This window comes from Carassius auratus, chromosome 28 (genome assembly GCF_003368295.1).
Source record: "Carassius auratus strain Wakin chromosome 28, ASM336829v1, whole genome shotgun sequence".
NCBI classification, from domain to species: Eukaryota; Metazoa; Chordata; class Actinopteri; order Cypriniformes; family Cyprinidae; genus Carassius; species Carassius auratus.
The window spans coordinates 11,825,848-11,851,167 of NC_039270.1; positions in this window are offsets into that span (position 1 = coordinate 11,825,848).

Consider the following 25,320-nt stretch of genomic DNA (forward strand, 5'->3'; position numbering starts at 1 on the left):
ATAAAAGATCTGAGAGAAAAAAAAAAAGTTTGAGAGAAAAAGTTATCACACTGATAGCAAAAAAACATTTCATGAGAGAAAAAAGAATATTTGAGAGAAAAAGTTTTCATGCCAATAGCAAAAAATAATAATATTTGAGACTAAAAAAAGTTTTGAGAGAAAGTATTTTCTCATAGAACATAAAAAATATACATTTGAAATTTTAAAAATTATTTATGAGAAAAAAAATCTCTCTCAAAATACTTTGAAAAAAACTCTCAAATATATATTTTTTGCTATCAGTGTGAAAATATTTTCTCAAAAAAAAAAAAAGTGTTTCTCTCGAAACGCTTTTCTTTGCTCTTGATGCAATTTCTTGCTCTCGTGTCAGGATTTTGCTTTCACTGTGAGAATTGTGTCATGGGCGGGGCCACGTTCCTATTGGCCAGTCGGGTGAGCATCGTCTTGTCTTGGGAGTCGAACTGAATCATTACACCACTGTTCGGTTCACCTGCATAGATGCCGCCTCTGCCTTATGGCTAGTTAAGTTGAGCACAGACACTCCAATGTTTGGCTAAGATGATGACACACAGCTGGCTGAGCAAGTTCAGTATCACTGAAGATTAAACATTAAAAAATAGCACTAATTTTCATGAATGAATGTGTATTATATTATGTGCTTGCTAATTGCTAGTAAAGCTAACCAGCCATCATGCTAGGTAAACTTGCAAACTCACCTGGTTTATACTATGTTTAAATCAAATGCCAAATTAATGTTTTGATTTAGATAGTTTCACGCCTTATTTAGTGAGTAGTGAGCAGTGATTGATATACCGTTTGAAAGTGTCCCACCTAGTTTTGTTTAAAATAGTCTTTGTATGGTTGTTGCACATGTTTAGCTACACTGCATGTATAGCTCGCAAACTCAGCTACACGGGGCTTATTCTAAATATTTTTTACCATCTAGCCGAGGTCTAGAGCTGACAAGGTAAATTGCAGGTCTAGGACTAACTCTTACATTAGCAACCCACAAATATGTTTGTGCCTGTACTGTCATGGTAATTATTTTTTCTTTTAAATCTTTCAAACGGTATGTCAATCACTGTCTAACGTTAGCTAGTAGTAGGGTTGCCACCTTCCATGCATACTAACGTTAGTTGAAAGTTGTGCGGGAGGTTGTAAGAACAAGCAGTTACTCTTCAGGTGCTTTGAGGCTAGCAAGTGCAAAGGTAGAAACTAGCTCACTACTCACTAAATAAGGCGTGAAACTATCTAAATCAAAACATTAATTTGGCATTTGATTTAAACATAGTATAAACCAGGTGAGTTTGCAAGTTTACCTAGCATGATGGCTGGTTAGCTTTACTAGCGATTAGCAAGCAAATAATATAATACACGTTCATTCATGAATATGAGTGCTATTTTTTAATGTTTAATCTTCAGTGATACTGAACTTGCTCAGCCAGCTGTGTGTCATCATCTTACCCAAACATTGGAGTGTCATATGTCCGTGCTCAACTTAACTATCCATAAGGCAGAGGCGGCATCTATGCAGGTGAACCGAACAGTGGTGTAATGATTCAGTTCGACTCCCAAGACAAGACGATGCTCACCCGACTGGCCAATAGGAACGTGGCCCCGCCCATGACACAATTCTCACAGTGAAAGCAAAATCCTGACACGAGAGCAAGAAATTGCATCAAGAGCAAAGAAAAGCGTTTCGAGAGAAACACTTTTTTTTTTAGAGAAAATATTTTCACACTGATAGCAAAACATATATATTTGAGAGTTTTTTTCAAAGTATTTTGAGAGAGATTTTTTTTCTCAGAAATAATTTTAAAAATTTCAAATGTATATTTTTTTTATGTTCTATGAGAAAATACTTTCTCTCAAAACTTTTTTTAGTCTCAAATATTATTATTTTTTGCTATTGGCATGAAAACTTTTTCTCTCAAATATTCTTTTTTCTCTCATGAAATGTTTTTTTGCTATCAGTGTGATAACTTTTTCTCTCAAACTTTTTTTTTTCTCTCAGATCTTTTATTTTCTCGCATGTAATAAAGAACCAAAACTCACTCCATAAGGGACCTTCTGGATCAGCCCTCTGAGAATTATTAGACAATAACATCTAAAGTGAAATGCAGTTAGTGCAATTACACCCACATAACACATTTCCATAAAACCTTTTAAAACTTAAACAAAACTATTTATTTATTTATTTTGCAATAGCACTCTAGGCACTGGATGACAAAGTAGGTGAAAGCTTTTTAATGGGGTTGGGCACATATGTCAAAGCTTTACAGGATTAAAATGTTTCAAGTGTCTTCATGCATCACTGTCCATCAGCCTCAGGCTTTCTCTTCTCTTACATTTCTTTCAAACACAACACTATCTCTGCATCTAACATGATCTCATATTTTCTGTTTGTGAATGAATATATGTGACTCTAGCCCACAAAACCTCATAAGGGTCATAAGAGTACATTTTTTTTAGATTTATACATCATCTGAAAGCTGAATAAGTTCTCCACTGATGTATGATTTGTTAAGATCGGACAATATTTGGTCGAGAAACAACTATTTGAAAACCTGGAATCTGAGGGTGCAAAAAAATCTAAATACCGAGAAAATAACCTTTAAAGTTGTCAAAATGAAGTTCTATTACCAATCAAAAAATAAGTTTTGAAATATTTACTGTAGGAAATTTACAAAATAACTTCATGGAACATTTATTCAACTTTCCTCAATATCCCAATGATTTTTGGCATAAAATAAAAATCTATAATTTTGACCCACACAATGTATTTTTAGCTATTGCTACAAATATACCCCAGTGACAGTCACATACACGTAAATGTCTCAGGATAGTCATCAGAGAAGGAACTATGTGTGTTCTTGGTGCCATCAGCCAATCAGTGTTTCCGTGACATCATTTTTCTTGGGACTGTAGTGTCATTAGTATCATGTATGGAAGCCTGTTTCCGTCACTGAATTAAAAATACATAAAAAAAAGCAATTGAGACTTTTTATCTCACGATTCTGACTTTTTTCTCAGAATGAGTTTACATCTCACAATTCTAAGAAAAAAAGCCAGAATTGTGAGATTGCGTCAGTCAGTTCCGAGATGTAAGCTCACAATTGTTAGAAAAAAGTCAGCATTGTGAGATAAAAATTTGCAATTACCTTTTTTTATTTTTGATATTCAGTGTTGGAAACGGGCTTCCGTACACAAAATGATCCTACAATCAATCCAATCCAGCATTCTAGAAATTGTTAGAGGTGTAGGTTGTGACTTTTTCATTCTTATGATATTTTGAATCAAACAGCCAAATAAAAATATTTACGATAGGATTATTTATAATGGGATGCTACAGTATTGAGGCTTATCAATATCATTTCATTATATTATATCGTATCACATTATATATAGCTTTAGTTTACAAGATATAATCCAAAAATGATATGAAACATTTATTCGGACACTGGATTAGGATATTGATTAGTTTACTTCTACCTTTCTTTATTCTCACCATAAGTACAGCAACAACAGAAGTGTAACATTTTACTGAAAGTCTCTTGAAATGGGAGAATCCTCTCCTAATGTTTCGTGAAGAGAAGCTCTCTGAGGGGCATGAATGTTCGTTCAGAGTTTCTCTAGTGAATCTGTTAGTAATGGCTGGAAGAAGGATAGAAGGGACTCCAGGACTGGGTCTCTGGATTGTGGCCAGGGTGGGAGTAGAGCCAGCAGTCTCAATGACAAACACTGGGCCATCTGTTGAGCTCTTGTACACATGAGAAACTTCCACTAATGCTCGTCCTCAGGGTTTCAAAAAAAGACAACATGAGCACAAGTAGAAATGACAAAGGCAGTTACTTTAGTTGTCTTAGTTTCAGGCATTATGATATAACAAGGCATGTCTGGTGACAGCATCATCTCAAGATGGATTCAGACAGGGCGGAAACATTTGACCGGAGGCACTTTGAGGAGATCGGGTGACTGACTCAGGGGCGTCGCTAGGCCCTTTTTAGGGGGGCTTCAGCCCCCCTAAACTTATGCCCAGCCCCCCTAAAAAATTATTTGATTAATTAATTAGTGATCGCTTCAGTCCCCTTTAAAATCTCATTTGAAACGGTGGCAAGCTGCATCAAGTTCCGGCTCCTCCCCTGATCTGAGTCTGCATGGATTCAGCGCGTTTTTCAATCCACAGTGGCGCCGAGCAGAGCGAACATCAGAGAGTACAAGGTGTGTGTGTGTGTGTGTGTGTGTGTGTGCGTGCGTGCGTGCGTGCGTGCGTGCGTGTGTGTGTGTGTTCTCGCATCCAATACCAATACGTCTTCGCTGCGTTCACATTCAGCCTTTATCACGGTGTGACAGTTGTTTTTTCTTCCAACAAAAATGAAGCGATTAACACCCATGAAAACATACTTTAGAAAACGATCATGATTTATTTTAATTTACTTTTCAAAATTCAAAACATATTATTGTGTATTTCGGCATTACATTATGCAGCCATTCACAGAAATGATTAAAGACACACATCATTGTCTGAAAGCACTAAATGTCACAGAGAGAGAAACATCATGTGGAGTTATTTTGTTTTCTATTATTAAATATGGTTTTGTATTAAGTAATAATGAATCATTAGTGTATCATGATACATATATAAGAGTAAGAGTAAAGGGATCTGTGATTTTTTTTTTTTTTTTAAGTAGGCTAATTGATTTATAGAAGTGGCAAATTGATAATGGTGTTATTTTTAATAAATATAAATAAATATTGAACAGATTAAACATATTGCCAATAGACAATTACATTAATACATGTTTTGTCTATATTCTTAATGAATATTAGCTGGTTAGTTAAATGATTTGAAATGAAATAAGTTTCCAGGGGCTGACTGGATGTATAACCAACCGTATTGTTGATTATAAAGGCTAAAAAGCTAAAAATTAATAATAATAATAAAATATAATAATTTATTTTTCATTGTAGATGGATATACAACATTTTTTTGTCGTGCGGGAATAGGTCTGCAAATGAGCAACAGTCAGGTGAGAATAGAACAGACAGCCTCACACACACACACACAATACCACTGTATTCCCAAGATTCATTGCAGTCATTGAACCCTTATGTTGTTTTAATTTTCTGCCAATTTCCACGTACATTTCATAAGAAAAAGCTGTGGTATCATCAAAGGATAAACATGAATGTCCTAATACTGAATCAGGAAGTCTTTATTGTAAAAATCTACATTCCCAATTCAAAATTTTCCACTGACTGGTCACATCTAAAAAACTGTATTAGTTTTTTTTTTTACAGTGTTGTATATGGCTCACTCAGTACTCCTACTCCCATATATGAAATACAGGGAATACAATGGAATAGTGGATTGCAATAAGGTTAGTAGTATACAACCCTACCCTAATAGTAAAATAGAATTTTTTAATCATACCCTTATTGGGGGCTGAGCCCCCCTAAAATGAAAATCTTAGAATCGCCCCTGGACTGACTTCAGGTTACACCTGTGTTGTAAGACAAGACGCAAAGAAAACAAATAGTCTACTAATTATATAAACAAAATGTAACATTTACCCTTCACAACATTGCTATCTTGACTCCAAGGGTTAATACAAAAATAAAAATAGGCATATCGTGTAAAAACTAAATAACTAAAATAATAACAAGCTTAAAGAAATTGAATGTAGAGAGCAGAATAAATTGAATCAAGCTAAATCAAAGTGCTTTTCAGACTTTATATTAAATGCCACTAATTATCTTGCAATTATTTTAAAAAGTTGATGGTTTTTAAAGCAGTACTTTCCTTATTCCGGGCAGTAACACTCACAGAGGGGGTGAAACAGAGTTCATCCATTCATTTAGCCTTTGCCTTATTAAAATAAAGGCTGTGAGTAATATTAGCTTTCAACAAAAATGCAGTTAATGCTTTACAACACATTTAATTAAATCATGTCTTATGTACTTTGGTCATGATTAGGTAATGTAGAATGTCTGAAAGTCTCAGACAGAATGTCACTAATGCCTTATTTTGCTTCTCTCCGTGGCATCTGTCAGAAGTGATTTTGTAATATTGGCGACCTCATCATTTCAATAACGTAAAAGTATCTGTAAAGTATGGAAGCCCATTACCACTAGGGAATAAAGAAGTGCATAGGGTACTTTGCAACTTTTTATCTCACAATTCAGATTTTGTTTCTCGTAATTCTAAGGGAAGAAGGAATATAAATATATATTTTATAGGCAATTCTGAGTTTATATATTGTAATTCTGGCTCCCTTTTTTTCCCTCTCCATTCATTACGTTTATTCTGAGGCAGAAATAGGCTTTCATAACATAGGATTCTTGTTAGAAAGCAGTTTTGCTTCATATTTAATACACATCTAGAATTAATAAACTATTGGGTATTTGAACACTGCATGAATTAAAATGACTTGACAAGCCAATGTAGTTTAAGCAGTTTTATATATGTTATGCTTTAAAGTCACAGTACAAACAACATTATACAAACACATAACGCTATAACAAACATGGCTGGCAAGCCAAACACTATACATTTAAAATGTAAAAAATAAAAAATTCAAACAAATCATATAATACTTGGATAGTACAGTATAATAGTACAGTTCAGTGTATATTGTATAGTATTACAGAATAGTATGATTTAACACTATTAAAGTTTTACATTAAGAAACGTGATAAACAGTGGCTTAATTAGTAGAAAATGTCTACAAATGCTACAAAATGGACATGGATGATTTCACTCATATAGGTTGCTAAATTCATGTGCTTGTTCTCTGATCCTAGCACAATATGCCTTAAATTGATACAGTCGTCATGAAAATCAGGCCTGTCATTTAGTGGAGTCAAAGCTATCATTATTAATTTAGCTAACAGCTTGGCTTTACAGAGTTGGCCTCTCAAAGACTGAAAGCTGAGTTCCCAAATCTGTCAGTGCTAGTTTAGCCACAAAGCTGTTTGAGGCTTAAACCCCTATTTTCCATCAAAGACCCCATTGTCACCAAGTTATGATGTCTTTTCCAGAGTCAAATAACATTTATGCATGGATGGCAGCCTCACAGAAGAGCAGAATCAGGCGGTTTTCTTGGATGAAAGGAAGTGACTGTGACTAACAGCCATCTGGATGCTGCTGTGTGGCGTGAAAGAAAACCGAGTGGTCCGTTTGGATTGTGTCTGTGAGATTGGCCATTCACACACTGATGCAGGATTTCTAAGATGAGAGAAATCTAAATGACAAGCAGCGGTGGCTGATAGAGATAATAAGGCTGCTTCAAAACCAAATGAGGTGCCTGATGTACTGCATAAAACAGCAAGAAGTTGCATACCTTTTAGATATTATGTGCTATTTTGTCCTCACCCTCTTGTAGAAGTGTATTGCAGTTAATGGAGTGCTTTGGTGAGGAATAGCCTAAAAGCTTAAAAGTATGAATTAAAAGAAGTACAAATTATGAAAAATATATGAATGATTACCTATTAATGAGGCCAATAATATTTTCATGAAGAAGAAAACAAATGCATGGATGAATAGTTCACAATGAAACCAGCAACATGGATAAAATATATGTGTGTGTGTGTGTGTGTGTGTGTGTGTGTGTGTGTGTGTGTGTGTGTGTGTGTGTGTGTGTGTGCGTGCGTGCGTGTGTGTGTGTGTGTGTGTGTGTGTTTCATGCCTTAAACTCTTTTCGGGCTGAATATATGAATACTTACATTCAATTATAATTCCAGTATTTATTTAATTATGTAGATATAAAATCATAGAGGCTGTTCCTAAAACAAAAAAACTCAATTTTTTTGCTACATTATGCTTTAAGTATTACTTTTTAGGCTTAATGTTTATATACATTTACTTGATTATAATTTTAATATGTAAACCATTATATAAACCATCAGACATACTGTATGCTGTGTATTAGAAGACACTACGCACTAAGAGAGGAAATATAAGAGAAGTGATTAGAAAGTTATAACGGAGACAGAATATTATATTTTTATAAAGCACTTTGATTCCTTTTTCATTCCCATCTTTGACAGATTTCACTTTACTCCCTTACATTTTCTTGGATCACTTTTTGGATAACCCAGAGTTTGGTTCATGCTCTTCTCATATAACAAAGAATAGGGTGAGTTGCCCTCTGAGGTAAAATATTTGGTCCCTGAGACCATATGGTTTGTGTATTCATAAAATTTTAGGTTTGGAAGAGTTGAAGAAGTTTAAAACTGACTCAGGAGAGTTCCAAGTCATTGACCTAAGAGAAAATAATGTATTGGACTGCCTTTACTGATTTATTTAGTCACTTTAATCAAACCTCATTGTGTAAGAAGTTTGAATGTTTATATATGCATGCACTTTGTATTTCAGTGAAATCAGACTTGAGTTTGAGTCAGTTCAAAGTCAGATCAAGGCCTTTGTTGCTACAAATCCAAACAAGTTGACAGTATTCAATTAAAATTCAATTCTGTCACACAAAAACTTGTGTAATCAGGTTAAGAATAATTTCATTAAATATAATAAACTACACGTAATCTGAACTCTGATTTCAGTTGAGTTGTTATAGTTTAAATGTTATATTTATCATGAAATATGCTTATTTCAGTAACAAAGTTGGCCAGCTGGTGGTGACAGGTGCCTGTTTTTATCGATGAGACTCTTGAATCTTTCTTTGAACCAACTTGTTCAAAAGTACAGATTAATTTAGTAATGTCATGGATTGATTTAACAAGTCATTTTCTTAAAGGGATACTCCATCCCAAAATGAAAAATTTGTCAGTAATCACTTACCCCTATGTCATTCCAAACTGTAAAAGCTATGTTCGTCTTCAGACCACAATTTAAGATATTTTGGATGAAAACCGGGAGGCTTCTGCCTGGCCAATAGACTGCCAAGTAAGTTATGCCGTCAAGGTCCAGAAAAGTATGAAAGACATCATCAGAATAGTCCATCTGTCATCAGTGGATTTTCAAATAGTTAAACATTTTTGCACAATAGTAAGAAATTCTTTAAAATAACAGCAATTTCCTTAACCTCCTTGCAAATATTAATAGGAAACCCTTTTTTACCGTTAATTTTACCCAAATGAAGATCACAAAGATCTTTTCTGATCTCAGAGCATCACATGCTTTCCCCTCATTTCCAAATTTGACCCCACAGAGTGTTAACAAAGGAATAAATTCCACTTCCTGTACAATGAACAATGCATTGAGCACCAGACCATAGATGACTGCTCTTCTGAACTTTTGCCAGCCTCCTTATTCATTTATAACCCCATTACTTTTATGCAGAATTAAAAGATCCTATTGGGTATTTCTGGGCCAATATGTCCAGGCCTCAATATTCTTGCCAAAACTATCTTTATTTGTAACTTTTTCCTTATGTACAAAGAAGAAGAGCACATGTGAAACCCTGAGAAGGAATGGGACAGAAAAACTGATTTTAATTCTCAGTCACCCTCTGCCATTATGTAAAATGTTGATTCATTTACATGTCATAGAAAGATAAAAGCAATTACTTCCTACTCAAAAGAGAGTAAACCTAGATGCTTTTAGTCTGTAATGGCAAACTGTCTTTTGATCTGTGTGGCCTGTATAGGCTGCCAAGGTCATTTCTTGGCCTCTTGCATTACGCTTGCCAATCACACAAGCTGCAGGCTATCTGAGCTTCGACTTTCTTCACATTTTCTTGAATAGGGAGCATTTGAAGTCTGTAGAAATTGGCATATGGATCCACCAAACCACTGCAGTGACAATCACAAAGCCCTTTCTCTCCATTCCTCAGCCTGACGACTTTATGGACAAATCTGTCTCATTCAGCTCTTAACTGTACCTTAAAAGGTCCATGAAGATTGCTTTCTGACACTGTAATCATGCTTCTCATCGCACAAATCAATACTGTAACCAGCCGGAGATGTGCCCGTTTTAGCACTCGCGGTCCCAGGCCACTTAACATTCTGAACAGACGTGTGGCTACATTATTCTCACTTATAACTGACAAAATGAATTCCCAGAGTTATTATCACCTTACCTCAAATCAAATTTACTGTCAGTCAGTAAACAGCTGGATTGCTGGAAGGAAAAAAGGCAACTAGTATTTATAATTTTCCACAAGTTGATATGATCCTTTATGGTCTTAATGAAAAGTCTGTAACATACAGTAGTTTAGTTAAAATTTCTCAATGGAAGTGTAAAACAACACCCTTTTTAACCTGTCATTTTCTTACATGCCGCTTTAAATGTTAATGAGCTATGCTCATAGGCCCCTCTCTACTGAGCCTTTTTCAAGAGAGATGGTTAACTTTAGCCGCATTCATCGTGAAACGTGCTAAATAGCACGTTATTAGGAAGGGCAATTTGCAAAGATTCATTTTTAAAAAACCTTATACTCACTTCTTCTGTAGGTAAGGCTGGATCGCGAAGATTCACGCGAACATAAAAGTTTTTAAGTAGATCGGGCCGGGCATTCTCTTAAATAAATGTAATCAACTGCATATTCAGCGGCTCAGATGTCGGGAGAATAAATGACAAATGCTATTGTAATAATAAAACCTTCATATTCATCTGGAAGAGGGAGGCGGGAACCGGCAGACAATCAAATAAAGACTTTAATTACAAAAATAAAAACAAAACAGCGCATCAGCCCCTCACGGACGACTGATGCGCACAAATAAAAACCAAAACATAAAATAAAGCCCAGGCCTGGTCCTCTCTCTTCCGTCACTGTCGTGGCTCTGGTTTTATATCCCTCCATCTCCTCCGTGGGACTCGAGACCGGTGGGTCGAGCAGATGTCGCTCATTTCCCAATCACTCCACCGGCCTCGCTCGTTCCCACGTCTCTCGGCCCCGCCCCACTCGTCACAGCTATGTTCATTATTACATCCAACAACAGAACACCTTGATCGTTTGGGAGTCATTCTTTTCTACATCAGCTCTGGCGGTGAAACAATGGCGTCTAAGGTAAGACACCAGTCCAGTCTGTGCTTAATCGCTAATGTACTTTCAATCATCTAGTGGGAGTGACCTTCTTCTGTGAGATTCTGATAAGAATCTGAGAACAGTTTGATTTGAGAAACAAAATGAAATTTTTAGTAGATTAAAAAATAATTTGATCATTATAGGGTGGTTGTGTACATACACTGCCAACACACATTTCAGTTCAAACAACTTGTAGAAGTCCATGTCGCATCCGATGACCCCTTTAAGCAAGAATATATTATTGTTTGAAATTTTCCTTGTGTAGGTGGAAGTCTTCATGTACAGAGATGATTCCACCACCATCAGTCATAACACAATATTGTATTGTACTTAAACCTACATTCTGAACCAGCATGCATAAACTGATTTTAATGACTTTGTGTGACTCATTTGGCTCAGCTGGCTGTGCCGGTAATTGCCAGTACTGTGATATGTGCACTTTACTGTGTAAGTACTGTAGTTTAAATAGAATAGTTAGGCCTATATTGTCTAGATCATTATAATTTTGGAAGTTTAAGAATTAAGTTTAGACACTGAGGACCTGAAGTTTGTGATCCACACTGTATCCCATATTCATGTTATGATTTAACATTGAATGTAATGTTAACTTCGTATTCATGTTAACTTGCTGATTATGCATTTACAAGACTGTGACGAGTGGGGTGGGGCCGAGAGCCGTGGGAACGAAGCGAGGCCGATGGAGTGATTGGGAACCTTGAGTCGCATGGAGGAGATCGGAAGGATACAAAAAAGAAGCGACTACAGTGAAGGATGAGAGAGGACCAGGCCTGGACTTTATTTTGTGTTTTGGTTTAGTTTGTGTGCGACAGTCGTCCGTGAGGGGCTGTTGCGCTGTTTTGTGTTTATTTTGGTTAATAAAGTCTTCATTTGATTGTCCGCCAGTTCCCGCCTCCTTCTTCCCGAGATTATGCAGTTTGTATGGTGTTACAAAGACTAGATAAACCATATAAACATTCTCCAGCAGAAAGTTAGCAGTTTTCTCTTAATCATCATAAAAGATGGCATCACATTTAACATTGTTAGATAAATTTTTACTGGGGAAATCCAACCATTTCAAATAAAAGCCAAAGGAGTTGGAATTTGTTGTGACGGCGAAAGGTTTCCATACACAGATTCTGTAACTGATTCAGTATAGGTTAGGAATTTGTTTACTGCTCCTACTGTTCAGATGCTTTTGGTGCATTCAAGTCATGTTGTACAGATCATATTTTTGAGTTGAATGCACATAAACATCACCAGAAAGTCCGAAATTACGAGTGGGAAACTCTGAATTTTCAAATTGGCTTTTTTTTTTGGTTTACAATAAAACGAGATAAGTTATAGCCTATTTGCAAAACTCCATAGTATTACACAATTAGGATATTTTCATATTATATAATATATAACATCATAAATAATATACTTTTATTGTGGATTCTTAATGTAATAAAAACTTAAAGCAAAAAACACTCGTTTTATTTATCATTTTGTGCATGCATGCTCACGAAAAAAAAGAAATTTACAAAAGCTGTCACTGGGGTAGTACCTTATCAAAAAGTACACATTTGAACCAAAAGGGCCCATATTGGTACTTTAAATGCACATATTAGTATCTAAAGTGGACATGTTAGTACATAAAAGGTCAAAACAGAGAAAAGGCGTTGTGTAGACCAGTCAAAGAATACATAACTTTTAACTAATTTTAAATTTAAATATAATAACTTTTTCTATAATGAGTAAAATCGTATTAAATAAATCTGCTTTTTAAAGCTTTTAAAATGGCCTTGTGGTCTTTGACACCCCAGACAGAGCAAGACAGTTAAAGCTCCGAAAATCAATTACAATGGCTTTTAAAAGCACGACTGCTTTGTAAACTTTATTTTTTTTAATTCTTGCCATTGCATAATACATTTTAATTTTTCTGCCTGAATTTACATAGAATTCTGCAATCACCTTTGCAGCTGTTGCCTGGAGATATCTTATCTCCAAAAGACCAACACTTCAAACCATAATCCTCGCCAGCTGACACCCTCTTGACACCCAATGCAGCCACCTATTGTGTGTGAATGACAGCTTCCTGCATGTCGAATCTGATCATTTCTCACATGCCCACACGTGTGTACTCCTCACACTAGCTCACACACGGCTTTGGGTGTCTTTGTAAAATCCCAGACCTCTGACAACAGTTTAAAAAGAGGATACAAAATATAAAAGGTGAGGAAATTGTTGTTTAGATTCTTTTTTTTTTTTCTTAAAGGAAAGGTCAGTTCCTTCATCATATAGCTTTCCAATACATCAGAGACGGCAATCTCTGTGAAGCTAAAAATGAGACTTAAAAAAAATGCATTTAGTGAAACCAACAATCATCATTTGCATTTGAAAGGCAGCGTTTGAGAGAGTAAGGGTGACCCCCCCCCCCCCCCCCTTTCATTTGAATCTATGGCCAAAGGGGATAAATATTCTCTGTTGGTACAATAATATTAGGAAAAAACACCACACGCTTTGTGTCTCTCACACATTTGACAGGTGGAGGCAGCAGGCAGACAAACTCTCAAGATCTCCCTCTACAGAATAATTTGATACACCAAAGCCTGTATGTATGCCAAAAATATATTTTTGTTGCTGAGCATATTTCACATATAAGTGTATATTACATATATTATATATAGAAGTCAATATATAAGTTGGCTCTTTGAGTTGATTTGTATTTTCCCAGATGAAATATATAATGTGTTTGCCATGAAAAGATTATATTCAAATAATTAAACATATAATAAAAAACACACATTTTAAGATTTTCATAAACACTGGATTAATTATATAAATTTTTTTAAGGTAAGTGGATGCAATCAATTTTAGCTACAATTTAGTTAACTAACTTTCAGCAAAATGTATTTAAAAGTAGCTAAAATAAATAAACTTACCTTCAAACAAATTGTAAATTTGAAGAATCATTTATATATATAAATATGATTCTTAGGATAAAATTTATTTTTTTTGAAAGTAAGTGATTGCAATCAATTTATTGTGATTGCAGGTGATTACAATCATTTATTTTTTTACTTATTTATTTATTGTGTGTAGATGGAGCGTGAATAGATGTTTAGATGAAAGGAAATGGCCCAGTTTTCTAAATGAAACAAATACGGTTTTATGAAGAAAAACAATTTATATATATATATATATATATATATATATATATATATATATATATATATATATATATATATATATATATATATATATACATATATGGAAGTTAGTGTAAACTGGTAACACTTTAGTATAGGGACCAATTCCCTAATATTACTATTTATTGGCTGCTTATTAGCTACCATATTGGCTGTTTATTAGTACTTAAAAAGTACATATTCTGCATGACCATGTTCTACATCCCTAATTCTACCCAATACCTAACTTAACAACAGCTTTTTTAACTATTAACAGCCTCCAGATTTCTAATAGGCTTATTGTGAAACTGATTGCTCTCCCCACAGTTGGAGCAGCATTTTTCTCTCACAATCTTATCTGTCTTTTAGTTTCTTACTGGTCTCATCAAGTTCTAGTGGGAGGCAAAACAGCAGTGATAAGGTACAAACTGGGTTCTGAACAATCTGAGCTTAGGGTGCTGAACAAATTATCAACAAAATGTAGATAGATAGCTGTGTATGCAGGGTCAGAAAGCTCTCGGATTTCATCAAAGAAATCTTAATTTGTGTTCTGAAGATGAACGAAGGTTTGTAACAACAAATTAATGACAGAATTGTTGGGTGAACTAGGTTAACTTATTAACCTAACCCTAACTCAGTATTTGAGTATTCATATTATAAAGCACCCTAGCCTAAGAAATAAACAGCAAATCATCACAGTAAAATATTTTGGAATAAGTCAGAAGAGGTTTATCGATTACTCCATTTTAAAGGTCCCCTTCTTCGTGATCCCATGTTTTAAACTTTAGTTAGTGTGTAATGTTGTTGTTAGAGTATAAATAATATCTGTAAAATTCTAAAGCTCAAAGTTCAATGCCAAGCGAGATATCTGATTTAACAGAATTCGCCTACAACGAAAGACCAGTTTGTACTACATCCCTCTAGTTCCTGCAGTAATAACGTCACTAAAACAGTTTTTTGACAAACCTCTGCCCACATGAATTCATAAAAAGGGGGGCGTGGCCTTGTTGCGCTCCGACGGAGAAGAGGAAGAGCTGTGTTTGTGTTTGCCATGACGTTGAAATGCTGTTATTTTCATTTCGGAGTCCAATCATCTTTGTTTGAGCTTTCTTTTCACAATTTATGTTTAACTCGGTTCCAGAAAATTATAATCCACATGTAAAACTATGTGCAGCACAGGACAACTTCATCAATCTCAATCAGTTTGATGCCGGATTCGCACAAAGATTATTCTTGAAAGATGGAGCAGTTCCCTCTTTGTCTGGAGAAGGCATTGTTTATGGACCACAACCAGTTAGTGTATTTCATTTATTTAAGTTGGTGCGTTTAACAGTTCCTGTAACTTATTACACAAAGGGCAACGCTGTTTAGCTTTGTTAACTAGATGTTAGGGCTGTGCAAAAAAATCGAATGCGATTTTCATGCGCATCTAGTCAGTAAAAACGCTCCTGTTTTTATAAATACATCTCCAGCACATGCTCCTGCCAACTTACTTCTCAAAACTAGCCCAATTGCGCGTTTGCGGGAGGGCCGCGTGCACTAAGCTGCTGTCGAATCACAACACAGGAACCGCTGGCCCAATCAGAACTCGCTACGTATTTCTGAAGGAGGGACTTTATAGAACAAGGAAGTCATCAGCCTGTTTTTATAACAGTGAAAACTGCGGTATACAGATAGGTGAATTGTGTGAAAAATACTGTGTTTTGTTACACGCGAACATGAACACGTTATAATGCACACTGTAAACACAATCAAAGCTTCAAAAAAGCTCGAAAAAGGGGACCTTTAAAACTTGTTTTGCATGTGTTTCATAGGAAGTTCTTGTCTTGGTGGGAACAGTCCTTAAAATGACTTTGGGTTCACAAGTTGTCTGTAATGTGTTCCAAACGTCACTATAAACTTCATCTCTCTCCTGATGGATTTACTTAATTACTGAAGGGAAGTGGTCACTTTAAATTATAGGAATGTTCAGTAAACAGCAGCACCCATAAATGTCTAGGCTGCGCTGCTTCTATTTCTTCCACAAAAGCAATGGTTTTAGAGAGATTCACACAGTACAGCAGCACAGAGGGAAGTGAAGCACTCATCATTATCCAGCAATGAGCCAGTGCAGATGACCTTTTAAATATGTGCAGGCGGAGATTAATTCATATGTCAAAGAAGGCGAAGGAGGGTTTCGAAACCTCAAGCTAGATTACACAGACATGTGTGAAGGTGAATGTCTCATGTTGTGCTGAGCTTCTTTTTCAAAGTAAAATATATGAATAGCAACCTGGAGCAAAATGAATAGCTTATATTTGATGATAGTGCTACACATTTCCATAAACAGCTGTAGTCATGGTCTTCCTCAAGCATCATGCACCGTGCAGGATTAAATGCAGATTATAAAATAGAGAATAGAATAGAGAATACCTTTTAAATTCATTTATATTTCCTTTATGAATGAATGAATGAATAGATCAATCTGCTCTCATTTAGTGGAAGAAAAGAAGACTACAGCGACACTTAACCACACTGACTTTCATTCAATTCAACTTAAACTCCAACTCATGAACAAAAAAAGCCAATTCAAGGCTAACAAGGCTATTCAAAGCATCATCTGTGCTTCACATTCTGAGAAGAGACTCTCTGAAGTGGACCTAAATCCACTCCAAACAGGCTTTATTCCAACACAAACACACGTTATCACACACATTTCTCCTCCAAACACAAGACATCACTGTAATCGTGTTCTGTTCCTTCCATTCTTTCTCTGTATTCATGTGTGCCCACTATGTCGACTTGAATGAAGACCATGTTCCTTTCCATCTGACCCTTTCAGCCTTTACCTATCTTAGATGTGCCTCTCTGCAAAGCTGCCCTGGGATGAGAGTGAAGACCACCGAGCAGCGAGGCATCGACTGAATGGACACAACAGCATACCTTCTACTTGACTGAGCATATTGTTTTGTGTTTATATTCCATATCTATCTCAGGAACTACTGTGCCATTGCCTCTGCTCCTCCTGCTGTTCATACCGTAGATGTTTTGAGTCAGCCCCTTTGAATTTTCTCTGATTTCTGCACCATTTCTAAATCTGCTCTTTTGTTGCACAAAGCACATTCAGTGTGTGAAATGATTTAAAGGTACAGCTGTCATCATGCACTCACCCTTGTGTCATTCTGATGCCTTATTATCATTTTTTCCCCCTGTGAAATACAAATAGAAATGCTATAGGCTGAATGTCTGCACTGCTAATTTCCATGTGATGACGGGGATGATGATTTATGCTGCCAAGCTCTAAACACAAAAAAGAACAGCTTGATGGTATCATAAAAGTCCATATGAATGTTCCAATTCTTTTAAAGCCATAGCTTTGTGCAAAACAAAAACGTAAAAAAAATAATTCAAATCGAAAATTTTAGTTATTCTTTATTGATAATCTTCCCCTTAGTGATAATTCAGAAATGTTCTTTAAATATTTTTAAACTTGGTTATGTGACATGCTAGAACCTAAGGTGCTTGACATCAAACCTGGTTTGATAAGACTGTTTTGAATGTATTTTCTTTTTAATACTTTTATGACTTTATTTACTACTTCTTTTTTTACGTCCTTTTTGGAGCTTAGTAGTAAAAATCACCAGAATGCAGAACAGCACCTCATATGAATCTTCATTTCATGTGATTACTTTTAAATGCATTTTACAAATGTACTATTCATTATTTATGTTAGTATTATTTATAAACTGTTATAAATTTGTTATTTAGCTTTTATTTTATTTCTATATTAATTTTGTTATGTTTGTTTCATGTTCATGTTAAATGGCTTTAAATACATATATCAAGAGCATGCTCACAGATGAGAATAAAACAGCATTAAATAAAGTGGATTAAAGCCCTGCACGGGCCTTTCTTAAAATAAAGAAAACTCTTTGAATGAGAAGGTGTGTCCAAACTTTTGGGTATGTACTGTATATATAGACATATATATATAAAGAAAGCTTTATATTACTTTTAAAAAAAATTATTCAAATCGAAAATAGAAACACTTTCATTATGTAATCCATAGATTTCTCTTTAAAGGGACGTCTAATATGGAGAAGGCAAGTCATTTACTCAGTAAAATAATTTTTTATGTTGTTCTATTCTGAATACCTTAACATGTTAAGGATTTTCTGCAAAGCAATTTTGTATGATATGTAAATTATTTATTAGCCTATTTATTTATTTATAAATGTCATGAATTTGTTGTGTTCCCATTGGTAAAATAGCTAACAAATTAATTGTTGTAGGCTAACCCAATCTCATGAAAGTGTGTACAGCACAATTTTCTGCTTCTTTGGCATAATATTTCTATGCAGAAATTGACTGGCATGCAAAAGACTGATAAATTCATAATTAATGGCATGGATGATTCAGTGGACAGAAATACAGGACACACACAGGCCTAAAGCCTATAAACACTGTAAACAGCAACCGTTCATGTGTCAGTGCTTAATGTGCAACTCCTTTGTGAAAAGCATTTTAAGGGGCCCCCTGGCTTTAGGGTCCGCTCCCGCCCCCAGGGCATCCAAGATGTAGAAGACTTTGTTACTTCAGTAGAACACAAACTGAGATTTTTAGTAAGTGGATGGGAATCATGGCTAAAACATGTAATAAAAGTTAATAAAATGACTCTATACTGCATCTAAATTTAACATAAGCTGTTCACAGCATGTTTTTCAGAGACGTTTACTGGTCATTTGGAGGTACGAGTAATAATCTGTTTTATACACTGTATATTGTTTTCTGTATTATACACTGTAAGAAAATATATAGTATAAATGGAAAATTGTACATGTAATTTTCTGCAAGCTATATATCGGTTAAGTTTACAGACATTTCCTTTAACCCTAAAATACAGAGTAACACATCTGTGAAAAAATGTCACATTAACACACTATATTGGACCATATTTTGAAAGACTTTTCTTAGAATCTAGAAGTGTTAATGTCAGTCTTGCATACAATCAAAGCTCTACTTCTTCCTTGCCATTGACCTGCACTTAACAGAGGGCTTTGTTAGCATAAGTCCTTTCATTCATCTCTAGCAAAGACATTTTTTTATCACAGGCTTGTGACAAAACAAGACAATTTCCACTATCGCCTCCTTACAGCGGTCAACACATGCACCTGTGTCCTTCTTTCTTGTTTCCATCTGGGTCTATTCACAGAGGGGAGAAAATGCCTTTTTAATGACTGACTCACTCTTGTATGTCATACGGGTCAAGGATACTGCGGGTATTCACAGCAGCACTTGCTTCACGCTGCATTGTTCCTTAAATGGATCTCGACGGCTTTTAATCAGAGATGGCAATCACTTCAAATTCTGAACACTGGTTACAACTCACAGTTAACAATAATGTGATTATTCCAGCTCTATTGTCCCCCCAAAACAATTTTCTTGTGTTGGGAAGCCTGATAGCTTAGCTGTATGAAACCATAATTAACCTACTGCTGCAGGATCAAGTTGTAAATCTTGCTGAAACTGAACTTACTGCATGGAATTCAGTTTCAGGTTTGTTCTCCTCGGGTTGCTTGGCAATTGTTTTGAAACACTTTTTATTAGTCTATTATGGCCACCTCATCACCAAAATGTACTATTATTGCTCAATGTTTCAAAAAAAAAGATATTCTGGCAGTACTCTAAAATAAAAAGGCAGAATATGTTCTTGCATCAGGAAAAAAAGTTCTCCAATCAAAAATCTATTTTAACTTCTAAAACTTCAAGAGTGTTTATTCTAATCAACTGAATTAAATCAAATGGTTCAGTTATTTCAGTTGAATCAATGCTGCGAATCTGAAGAATTACATTTGTTAATTATAAAACCAATATCAAATAAAGGAGTATATAATATATAATTACTCTTTTTTTAATTTATTTTTTATTATATAAACAGATTTGGAACAATTTGGCATTAAATCACTTGCTCACCAATGGATCCTCTGCAGTGAATGGGTGCCATCAGAATAAACAGCTGATAAAAACATCACATCAATCAAAAAGCAGTCCACACAAATCCAGTCCATTAATTAACATCTTGTGTAGCTAAAATCTGCAAATAAAAAACAAAAAAAACAAAAAACACATCAGCTACACACCCAGCAACCTCTGAGACACTGTATACAGATATTTGACAGCTAAAGGTCACTACAATATCTGCACTAAAGAACGATTAAGCCCAGAGGAAAGGCCTAGAATAGAATATCATGAAATCTTATGAAATATGTCAAACATCAAACAGTACAAAGACACTGTTTGAATTAACTGAGATATTTTTCCAAGAGTTCTGGTTAATGTTTTTCCCTGGTGTCTTCCCATTTCGGCTTCATTATTTCACAGTGAATGGCAAATATATTACAACAATTAATTTCCGATATGCTGCCAGTCTGTGTCATGGTGATTGTAATTGACTCTTTCTGCAGGTTTCATTGGTAACAAGTGATTCGTTTTATGAGTGAGTTGCTTCATTCATTTACTCAGTTGAGTCATTAAAAAGTGACTTATAGATATTTTTTTATCAAAACGCTTATTCATAAAATCATTTGACTGAAACAAGCCACTGCATATACACACATTATCCACTAAATTTACATAACCAGTTTGTTTAAAATATGATTAATTGTGACACAGAATATGATATATTGCACCACTGCACAACCGGCAATAAATAAATGAATAAAAACCCTTTCAGCGCAATTATTTGTCAAGTTAGAGACGTACGCATGCCAACCTTTGAGACATGAATATTTGATGCTGTATCTATTGATTTAGTCACGTTTTCCTTCTTGACTAAAACATCACATCACTTCATGTGTAACAGCACTACTGCAGTTCTGTCTTTTGCCCTTGAGTAAGGCACTTAACACCGCGCCGCTCAAGGGGAAGACTGTCCCTGCAATTAACGTACCATAAGTCACTTCAATGGAAAAGCATCTGCTAAGTAAAAATGGAACTAACTTCCACTGTGAGTACAGTTCGCATGGATGATGTTTAAAACAGGGGTCAGTACAGCTCTGAGAGAACGATTTTATCTTTGCCCCTGCACCATTTGTTACTGGCGCAAGGGCAGAGATTATATACAGTGTATCTGGAAAGTATTCACAGTGCTTCACATTTCCACATTTTGTTATGTTACAGCCTTATTCTAAAAAGCCAGAGCCCAGACCTGAACCCAACTGAACATCTCTGGATAGATCTGATAATGGCTGTGCACTGACACTCCCCATCCAACCTGATGGAGCTTGAGAGGTCCTGCAAAGAAGAATGGGAGAAACTGTCCATAAAGTAGGTGTGCCAAGCTTGTAGCATCATACTCAAAAATGTTGGAGGCTGTAATTGGTGCCAAAGGTGATTCAACAGAGTATTGCTTTGAATACTTATGTACATGTGATGATTTTAGTTTATTTTTATTTTTAGTAGCAGTTGTAGAAGTTTATAGCAAATTGTAGTAGTAGTTGTAGTAGTACCTTTTACAATAATAGTGAAGACATTAGAAATATTATACAATTACAAACACTATTGGACCTTTGTGTTGATTATGGCTCTAAATTTTATATTCATTTTAAGAAACAAACAAACAAACAAACTGATATTTGATATATAGGTCAATCTATATGTCTGCCTTCCTCTGTGTGTGTGTATACATACAGTATATGTATATAAATCTATTCAGTCTATTCGGTCGTCTGTTGAAAGCAATTTGTTTCACTGACACTTGTAAAAGAGTAGCACATTCCCGTATTTCCACCAATAATAAAGGTTAAAATGCAGATACAGGCGAGATTATGGGTAATTAAGGCTGGCGTATGTTAAATGTGAGTGCTGTGAAATCCAGAGGAGGAGGGGCAGTGTGGGATGCCAGGCTCTGAGCCCGTCAAGGGCGATTATTGGGTGCTGGGAGAGATGCTGTCCTTTCCAATTAAGCAGAGCTGCTGTCGACAGGGGTGAGAGACTTTTGGAGAAAATAAGACCCAGGGAGACAGCACTGAGATGTGGAGAGTGGAAGAATGATGCCAAATATGTTGGAAAAGGGGTTTTCATGACAGAATGTGATGGGAGCCGAGGTCCAATGAGGAGATCCTGGATAGACTTCTCAGATTTAATTAGCGCCCGTATCAACAACTGATGGGGGCTATGTTACCATGGCCGAGCTTTCAGCCAACAATCCCACCATGAAATGAACTTGTTGTTCACATTTGTGTCTCTAATTTGCTTCTCAGTGACAGTTTCTGTGATTTGCTTCTTACTGAATGTTTTGTTCTGCAACTCATGTCAAATGTCAAGGGCATATTGAAGTGTTGTATAGTTACCACTGATTCAATTAATATTAGGTGTTTGTGGGTAACTTAAAATTCATCTTTCTAAATGGTTTGGACTGAACCTTTCTGTCGAAGTATCAACTAACTAGGTATACTATTCAGTAGGGCTGGTCATTTAAAGTGTAAATTCGATTATAGATTATGGAGAAAAATAACGCGTTAAAATTATTAACACATTTGCCCAGCCCCAGACCTATGTGTATCATCTGCCATTTCATACAGTCGAGTGATGAATAATATGAGGCACAGCAAAAACGTACTGCGTGATGGAGCCTAGAAAATGTCCCTAAAATTCAAGATGTGGGGCAAAACGCCCATTTGAGATTGTGTCTCATATTTACATCACATAGTTAAGAAATATCACACGAGCTGTAGGCTGAGTGCAATATAACACTAGTGAAAATGTGATACTCATCCTATACAACAGTTCATCAAGTTAATATTGTGTTATTTTAGACACAATGTTGTCTGTTTTGCTCAGTTTCTCAAACAAGAGAAATGCTTAGTATGGAAAACAAAGTGACTAGTGATATCTCATAACATCAGCAGTTAAGCACTTATGGCAAGGCACATACAGTATATCGTTTGAAATATCACACAGACCTCAAAAGTGGCTTGATGAAACATGATAAGGTTAAATGATCATTTGGATTAGAGGAACAAGGTCATCCTGACATCAGAAGATAAGTTACTAATGCATGCTGGGAAGAGGGTGAACCACACAACCATTTTTTTTCATTGTAGGCCTATTTGAAGCATATGAAATATAAATAAATAAATAAAATATGGTTTGCATTAAACCAATCGCTATTGTTGTTGGTTCTAACTTAATAAATAGATAAACATACAAACATAGTACACTGTAATAGAAAAGCTGCCCTGAGAGGCATTACATGTTCGCTTTCTTGAATTCCTTCAAAGGTACCTTGCCCAGAATTTCTAAAGTAGCCAGTGGAGATGCTGAAGTACTTTTTAATAATATGAAAAAATATCATGGACATGAAAGTCAGTTACTTGGAAAAAAAAATGTCAACAAGTTCTACGAAAACTGTGTGGAGGGAGTTATGCAAGATGTGAGCTTAACTGAGTCCAGCCACATCTTGTCAACTCAGTATGTGTTAAATCAACACGGGAGGATTTTCTGCTGTCATTACATTACCAGTCACAATTGAAATTGTCAATCACAGTTACATTTGCAAAACCGCTGCGATATAGCACAGCCATGCGGTTAGGTCAATAGCATTATATTATGAACAAGTGTGGCTTTTCAGATAGACACTTAGTCATATTTCCTTGGTTTACTGCTTAACATTGGCTGACATCTAAAAGCTTTCTGGCTCCACACACTCTCAGGTATTCTCTCTGAATGACACGTACACACCCAGCATGGTGTGTCAACCAAGGGACACTACTGAATAAAGCTGACTGAAAGCCCTTGTGAAAGTGCCAGAAGCTTTCAGAGGGAGAACAGCATGAGCTGGATGTGGGGACATAACCAGCAGAGGCACTCTTACCCCTTTTTCACTGAGAAGTTGGTGTTCAACCTGGCACTGTTCCACACCTCTCCACTGAAGGAAAGGTGATTTTCAGCAGGAAAGTTTGGCTCTGTAAAAGACTTAACCACAGATAAGTACTCTTACACCAGTAACTTTTTGCTGGAATATATGTTCTTTTTCTTTTTCTTTTTTTTTTCTGGCCACTAATAACTAAAGTATAACATGGACCGAAATACAAAGACATTAAGAGGAGATTAACTATAGTGACCATGTAAAGAGAATGATTTCTGAAGAATCATGTGACATTAAAGTCTGAAGTAATGATGCTGACAACTCAGCTTTGCTATCGCAGGAATAAATAAACATTTTAAATATATTAAAATAGAAAATAGTTATTTTAACACACATTATATTTCACAATTATAAATTTTTTTTATGAATTGAAAGATCAAATTAAATGTTTTTATGTGAATTAGAAATCTTTTGTAACATTATAAAAGTCTTTACTGTCACTGAATAAAATCCTAAAATAAAAAAAATGAAAACCCTAAAATAAAAAAATATATATATTAACGCTAGTAGTAGTAGAATGGTATTTTACATTTATCATGTTTTAACTGTGAAGTTTGTTAAATTTTTGAGCATCTGGTCCCCATCCACTCAGATGATATAAAAGAAAACAGCTAAAAAAAAATAATATCTTATATCGTTTCCACAGAGGAAAGAAAGGCATTCAGGTTTGGTATGACATGATGAGAGAATTTTCATTTTTGAGTGAATTAATCCATTAAATTATGTGAAGAAGGATAATTCTGAGTATCAGTGTAGCATTGGAACTCATTTCAGTGCATCCAACTGGAATGAATCCAGTGAATTCAATAGTGAATTATAATGTGAACTCTAAGATAAGGTTAAAAAGTAATTATCTCAGAAAATCTCCTGACTTTACAGAAATGAAAAATATTGTCCAAAATTTAGCCTGCTGCTCCCACTATTAGCAGACCTGCCTAACCTACTTGTGTCTCATGTCCAGTATTCATTACAAGCACCTCTATACACCCTTGAACTGATAACCTATTTTAAAAGCCAAATGCAAGGATGACATGTTTGAGGTTACTTCACCTTTACCTCTAACTTAAATACAAAAAAGTAATGATTCTTGCACCCATTGTGACCTATTTTTCCTCTAACTGGGCTACCGTGAGGTTTTCTATACATTACTTCAGCTAAAACCCGGCTAAAAAAGGAGATTTTTTCTGTCTTTGTGTGTTTGTAGACCAGTGATATAGTACTCCGTTTCCTTCTAATAAAAATCGGCCTATATGTAGAC